Here is a 7,738-nt window from a genome sequence, read left to right as displayed (position 1 = left end):
CACCACACAATCGTTGGACTTAGAGACAATCCAACAGCTGTGATAAAAGCCACAATAAATAAATAAATAAAATATATTTTTTAACAATCTCCACCTTGGCTTTTAATCATAGCGAAGCACAACATTCCATCCCCACATTCCAGGATGCTTTGTCAACAATCAATAGAGACTACATTAACTAAGTCTAGACAACCCTTGAACTTAGCTAACGTAATAGGCTTCATGAGCATATCTGAAGCATTTCCATCTGTGTGGATCTTCAATAACTGGAACTTACCACTTTCAACCCAACCTCTAACTACATGGTACCGCACGTCAAGATGCTTCGTGCGAGAGTGGTAGACGTGATTCCTTGCCAAGTGGATCACACTCTGACTATCACATAATATGTGTAACCTATCCTGCATAACACCAAGTTCCTAAATCAGTCCAGTTAATCATAAAGCCTCCTTACCTTCCTCTACCAAAGCTATGTATTCAACTTCCGTAGTAGACAAAGTTGTAGTAGGTTGCAACATAGCCTTCCAACTAATGGAACCACCATCCATGGTAAAAATGAAGCCAGAACTAGACCTCTTATCCAAATCACCTGCATAATCGGAGTCCATATAACCCTAAACATTACAATCATAAGTACTTTCAAACAGGATACCATAATCAGAAGTGCCATGCAAATATCTGAAAATCCATTTCACCGCATTCCAATGCATTATACCTGGATTAGTCATATATTTTCTTACCAAACTAACTGCATATGACAAGTTTGGTCTACTACATACCATAGCATACATCAGACTCCCTACTGTATTGGCATAAGGCACACTAGCCATATCTAACTTATCCTCATCAGTAGAAGGACACAGTTTAGTAGACAACTGAAAATGAGCAGCTAGAGGTGTACTTGCTGGTTTAGCCTTATTTATGTCAAACCTTTCCAACAACTTCTCAATATACTTACCCTATGACAACCACAACTTCTTCTGTTGTTTGTCCCTCCTGATTTCCATGCCAAGGATCTTTTTAGTTGCACCAAGATCCTTCATCTCAAACTCATCCTATAACCTAGCTTTCAACACATTCAGTACTGTTAGAGGCAATCAACATGTCATCCACATATAGCATAAGGATCACATATACACCATTGTTAAGCAATCTAAAGTAAACACAACTATTATCACTGCTTCTAACATACCTAATCCTCAACATATAAGAATCAAACCTCTTATACCATTGTCTAGGGGATTACTTTAAACCATAAAGAGACCTATTCAACTTACATACTAGGTGCTCTTTACCTTGTTCCATAAGACCCTCGAGTTGCTCTATAAAGATATCTTCCTCCAACTCACCATGAAGGAAATCTGTCTTTACATCCATCTATTCCAGATCTAAATCATGCATGGCGACCAATGCTAACAAGGATCTAATAAAATCATGCTTAACAATAGGAGAAAAGATTTCATTATAATCTATACCTTCTTCCTGTTTGTATCCTTTTGCTACTAACTTGGCTTTATATTTTATCCATTCTAATTCTAAAGTAGGTTATTTCTTTCTGAAAACCCACTTACAACCAATTAGCTTCCTATCCTTGGGCTTCTAAACCAACACCTAAGTACCATTCTTATGAAGAAACTCCATCTTCTCAACCATGGCTCTAAGACAACTATCTTCTTCAGAACTCTAAACTGCTTCCTAAAAATCAGAAGGATCTCTACTACTAGTAATTAGAGCAAATGCAACTAAGTCCTCAAACCTATACCTGACCGGAGGCTTAACATTCCTCCTTTCTCTACTGGTGGCTAGCCCTGTAGGCTTATGTCTATCACTTGTCTACGGAATTTCCTGAGGAACTGTAGCCTATCTCACTATATCCTATGCAACAGAATCAACAATAGTAGTCAGAGTATTACCAATACCTGAATTCTGAATACTATTCAGCTCCACCTGAATAGGTACTCCCGCTGAATTAGACTCCACCTTCTTATCAGCATTCTTTTTCAACATAGCTTCCTCATTGAAGAACACATCCCTTCTAATGACCACCTTTCGTGCTATAGGGTCCCACAATTGGTATCCCTTCATTCCTTCTTGGAAACCAAGAAATACGCACGATTTGTACTTAGAGTCCAACTTTGATCTGTCCTGTTCCTACACATGCATATACAATGGACAACCAAATATTCTCAACACAGAGTAATCTACTAGCTTACCTGTCCATACCTCCTCAGGAACCTTTGTGTTAATAGCTGTAGAAGGAGACCTATTTACCGGGTAGCATGCCATACTCACTACTTTTGACCAGAATGACTTAGGTAGATTAGCCTAAATCCTTATACACCTTGCCCTCTCTAGTAATGTTCTGTGCATCCTTTCAGTCACCCTATTCTGTTGTGGCTCATGTGGAACTGTATAGTGCCTAGTGATCCCCTCTTCCTTATAGAAGTCAATGAATTGGTTGTTTTTGTACTCCAGTCTATTTTCAGGTCTCAGAAACTTCACCTATTTCCTTATTTGCTTCTCTACTTGAGCTTTCCATTCCTTGAACTTACTGAGTACCTTACTCCTATGCTTTAGAAAATACACCCAGACTTTCTTGGAAAAGTCATCATTAAATGAGATAAAATAAATAGCACCACCATGAGATTGTACCCGTATTGGACCCCATACATTTGAATGAATGTACTCTAGCACCTCCTTGCTCGTATGCTTTCCCGTTCTGAAACTCACCCTGTGTTGTTTACCAAACAACATTATTTACAGAACTTAAGCTTACAACAAGAATTACCTCCCAGTAAGTTCCGCCTGTGCAGCTCTTGCAAACCACGCTCACTCATGTGACCCAACCTCATATGCCATAGAGTAGTATCGTCTGTATCTGTATCTGAAGAGGTACTAGCTGCAGCTCCACCTGTCACTATGCTACCCACCAGAGTGTACAAATTGTTCCTCAGATGACCCTTCATTACTACCAGTGAACCTCTAGCCACTTTTAGCACACCAACCTAGTTAAAAAAGAGAAACCATTAATTTCCAAAGAGCCCAAGGAAATCAGATTCTTTTTTAAATCTGGAACACGCCTCACATCCCTGATGGTTCTAACCACACCATCAAAAATCTTGATTCTAACCATTCCAATACCAAGAATACCATAGGAAGTGATTACACATCAAAGTTGAGTAATTAGGCATTTAAAATTATGCATTCAAGATTATAATTCTAATTAAATGCCCAATTATGTCTAATATTTTTAACGTCGAGCTCATTTGATAATCTTGAGATTAATATCTTATTTTTGTCGAAAATTTACGGACATTCATATTCTATTATTGTAGGACAATTTTTGAAAATTAAAATCGAAATTAAAGTGTATGTGGGTCATGTGTGAGCTCGAGTCCGAGAAGAAGCCATGCACGTGTGTGTGAATGGGCTTGTGCATGAAGCTTGTGTGAATGGGTTTGTGTGTGAAGCCATGTGAATGTGGGCTTGTGAAGAGAGCTTGGAGGTTTGCACTGGAATGAAGGGGCTGACCTTGGGGGAATTAAAAAAAAAAAACACAAATGGGCTGCATGCATGGATGTGAACGCATTGCTTAGGGCTTTCAAAAAGGAGTCTTGTTCTTTTATTTTTACCAGTGCCTCAGCCTCTCCTTCCCTTATCTCTCAGTTCTCCTCGCCGCCCCTCTCTGTCTCGCCCTCTTTTCTCTCTTCTCATCCCTTTCCCCTTCTTTCCCTCTTATCCTCCTCAATCTTTTCTCTCTTTTCTTTGTCCCTCTTAGCTTCTCAATCTCTTTTCTCTTTCTCTCTCTTTCTCTCCTCTCCCTTAGTCTCTTCTCTCTGGTAGTCCCTCAGCTCCCCTCTCTCCCTCTTGTCTTCTCGGTTCTCTGTTGTTGTTGCCCGATGCTGCTGCTGTGTGTAGAAGGGAGAACCTGAGAGCTTTACTTTGCCCTACTGCTACTGCTATGTGCTGAAAGGAGAACCTAAAAGCTCCGCTCTACCTTGCTACTGTAGCTGTTGCTGGATGAGAACCTAAGAGCAAGGCTGCCTTGCTGTAACCCGAACCACACCACACGACTTCCTCTTTCTTATCTCTCTCTCTATCTCTACTCTCTTCATCTCTCTTTACTTTCTATTTCTTTACTATTTAAATATTTGTTCAAGTTGTAGTATTGTTACTTTTAGTTTTTTTTTTTTATTTAAAGTTTTTATTGAAAGTTTAAATTTTGTTGGGTTATTCACGTTATTAAATTTAGTTTGCTTTTTTATTTATTTAATATCATCTTCGGAATGAGTTTTGATTTGAGTTATTTTTTAGTGTTAAGCTCAGTTTCTTATTTTTAAATCTTAAGTTTGGTTGGAATTAGTTTAGTTTTGGTTTGCGTTATTGATTATGTTAAAGTTTAGTTTTTGTTTGAGTTAGTATCTGATTGAGGTTTTTAAGGTTGAATGTTTCAGTTACGTGATAAAGTTATCGTCTTTGGGCTTTTTGTCCAAAATTCAAACGTGGGATTTATTTCTTGCTTGACTGATTAAACATAGGATTGTGTTTGGTATTTAATTTTGTCATCATCTATTTCATTGTTCTTTTTCCTATTTCTCGTTGTTAATATAGTGTATGTTAGGTTCATAAATTAAATTTCACATTGTTTTAATTCATCAAAAAAATATCAAACATCCCAAAACCCAAATCTGAACTGTGTTCAGTAAACCTTTTGCTTCTTATTTTCTTTTGAAATTACACTAAATTTGGAATTAAACTGTATTACCTGAGGAGACGATATGACCCTTGGGCTAATTATTACACGACTGAATTCTTATACTTAGGATAGCTTCCGAGCTACTCATTTTTAGAGTGAGTCAAGTTTTTGGCGCCGTTGCTAGGGAGTGCCAGATTTAATTTCAAAATTTATGTTTTTCAAATTATTTTTTATTTAAAAAAAATAAAAAAAATAAAAAAAATAAAATTTAAAAAATTTAAAATTTGATCATGCTTGTTTGCTGCTGTGTTGGTGAATTTTTATTGTTTGCATTGATGTTTGATGCCTTGGGTTAGAGATCTTTCAAATATGCTGTCTAAAATTTCACTTAGCACTAGTAGTGACACACAAAACATAGAATCTGATTGTTCTCCTGTTACTTTTACTAGTGATTCTGAAATTGATTTGAGTGATCTTTTTGAAGAAATTTTTGAGGGAGTTATGGTTGCACCATGTACACTTCAGGATTTTATGCAGCCTACACGCACTTCTACTACACCTTGCATTTTTTTACCACAAGATGCACCGAACTTCACAATTAAGCATGGTATGTTATCTATGATACCTCAGTTTCACGAGATGGATTCTGAGAGTCCATATCAGCATTTGATATATTTTGAGTTGATTTGTACCACTTTCATTAATAGGGCTAGAACTGATGAGTATGTCAAATTTCACTTATTTCATTTTTCTTTGAAAGATAAGGCAAAAATCTTGTTTAACTCTCTGAGACCTAATTCTAGTACTAGTTAGCCTGAAAATGCAGCGTGAGTTCTTACACAAATTCTTTCCTTTTTATAGAACGTAGTACCTATAAGAGCATATTAGTCAGTTCATGCAAAAAGGTGATGAGACCTTCTAGGCTTGTTGGGAGAGGTTCAAGGATCTGATGAATATATGTCCACATCACGAATTCAAATCCTGGAGGTTAGTCAATTATTTCTATACTGCTCTTACCCTTGAATGTAAACAATTTGTCCAGATTATGTGCAACGGGGAGTTCTTCAGTAAGGAACCAGATTAGACTTTATCATTCTTTGATTACTTAGTCGAAAGTGCCTAACAATGGAACACAAGATATGATTGGGCACCAATAGCAGCACAACCTCTCAAAGCAATCAGTGGTGGAGGTAAACACGAGGTCAAAGAGGAGACTAATCTACGGGCTCTTGTTGATGCTTTGTCTAAAAAACTAGAGGTTATGGAATTATAAAAAGTGAAAGCTACAAAATCAGTAGAGGTATGTTCTATTTGTGAGACCCCTAACCATAAAATTCCGGATTATTTGTTTCTACTAGTATGGCAGGAGAGTAGATTTGATCGGATGCAATCAGCAAATTGGGTCAACAGATCTCAATATCAGCCATTCTTGAAGACTTATAATTCGAAATGGAGGAGTCACTAGAACTTCTTATGGAGGAATGATCAGTCTGGTCCATCTTCCTCACAGTTTCAACAACTTCCTCAATCTTATGCACCACCTCCGCAACCTCTATATCATCCAGTTGCAGCTCCTCAATAGCAGTATCAGCCATAACAAATCTTTCAGAGCTATGCACCTCTAGGATTTCAACCTAATTTAGTTCCTATTCCATCAAAGAAACCTTCTGATGATGGCATGGCATAGATAGCAAAAACTCTTCAACAATTTATGCAGAATAACAATCAGACCATAAATAAGCTACAAGGCACTATTAATAAGATGAGTATATAGTTGAATGCTTTAAAAAAATAAAAATTTCTAGCACAACCTCAACCTAATCCCCAGGTATATCGACAACAATAGCAGCCAGTACATAAAGTTTCAGGGGATTCCTTTGAGTAAGCAAAGGTCGTCATTACCTTGAGAAGCGGAAAAGAAGTTTCCTGCCTTGAAATACCCGTTGATCCAAAAACAGTTGCTCCATCACCTGAAGTTGCAACTGAGACAAATGAGGCAAAAGAAAAATCAAATGAAGCAAGCTCAGATCCAAAGAAGTCTGGTAATAAGGAGGATGAGACTATTAAGGAGTATCAACCTGTGGTACCCTATCCTCTGAGGTTTACATTTGGTCAAAAGAATAAGTATCACACTAAGATTCAAGAAATCTTCAAGCAAGTGAAGATTAATATCCCGCTTTTGGATGCCATACAACAAGTTCCTGCATATGCAAAATTTCTGAAGGATCTATGCACAGTGAAAAGAAAACTGAACGTAAAGAAGAAGGCTTTCTTGACTGAGCAAGTCAGTGTGTTGATATTGAGTCAGACACCTCAGAAACTTAGAGATCCTGGTTCTCCCACTATTTCTATTATAATCTGTGAATCTCGTATTAGGAGAGCTTTACTTGATTTGGGGAGTAGTGTGAACTTGCACTCATTTTCGATGTATGAGTAGTTGGGTTTAGGTGAGCTGAAGAAAACTTCCATGATTCTACAGTTGGTAGACATATTAGTAAAAGTTCCACGAGGCGTTATTGAGGATGTATTGGTTCAAGTTGACAAATTTTACTACCCTGTGGACTTTGTTGTTTTGGATATGCAGTAGTCTACCTCCACCACATACCAGGCCCCTATTATTCTGGGGTGACCATTCTTTGCCACCTCCAATGCCTTGATTAATTGTCGAAGCAGAGTACTTAAGTTCACGTTCGAAAATATGACATTGGAGATGAACATGTTAAGTGCTCACAAGATGTCAAGTGGGTGTGATGATGCAGAAGCACAGGCAGTTGATGTAATAGATGATTTGGATATTTCAGAGCTATTGTTAGTACCTGATGTTGATGGTGCGTTTGAGAATGACTCTTTTGAACAACTTGAGATATTTGATGAAAAAACTCCCTTGAATAGAGAGTTTCTAGAATCCGAGGGGTAGATCACAGAGATAGATGGTTCCCCTCACTTGTTGGATGCGAGTTACACGAGTAGTTGGCATAAGCCAACTTTTGAAGCTATTGATCTACCAGAAGTTATGAAGTCATCTGAAGAAGAAGTTTTGAC

The 7,738-nt window shown here is 37.6% G+C and overlaps 1 non-coding gene across 1 annotated transcript; it reads right to left on the bottom strand.

Moving 5' to 3' along the window:
• Positions 1-5,565: 5,565 nt before the first annotated feature.
• LOC131161116 (small nucleolar RNA R71) lies at positions 5,566-5,671 on the bottom strand. Its single transcript, XR_009138275.1, has one exon. It is a non-coding gene; the product is annotated as a small nucleolar RNA R71 (small nucleolar RNA).
• Positions 5,672-7,738: the final 2,067 nt, after the last annotated feature.

Source organism: Malania oleifera, chromosome 7 (assembly GCF_029873635.1).
Source record: "Malania oleifera isolate guangnan ecotype guangnan chromosome 7, ASM2987363v1, whole genome shotgun sequence".
Taxonomy (NCBI): domain Eukaryota; kingdom Viridiplantae; phylum Streptophyta; class Magnoliopsida; order Santalales; family Ximeniaceae; genus Malania; species Malania oleifera.
The sequence above is the reverse complement of the archived record's forward strand: the minus strand, read 5'-3'. Positions and strand labels throughout refer to the sequence as shown.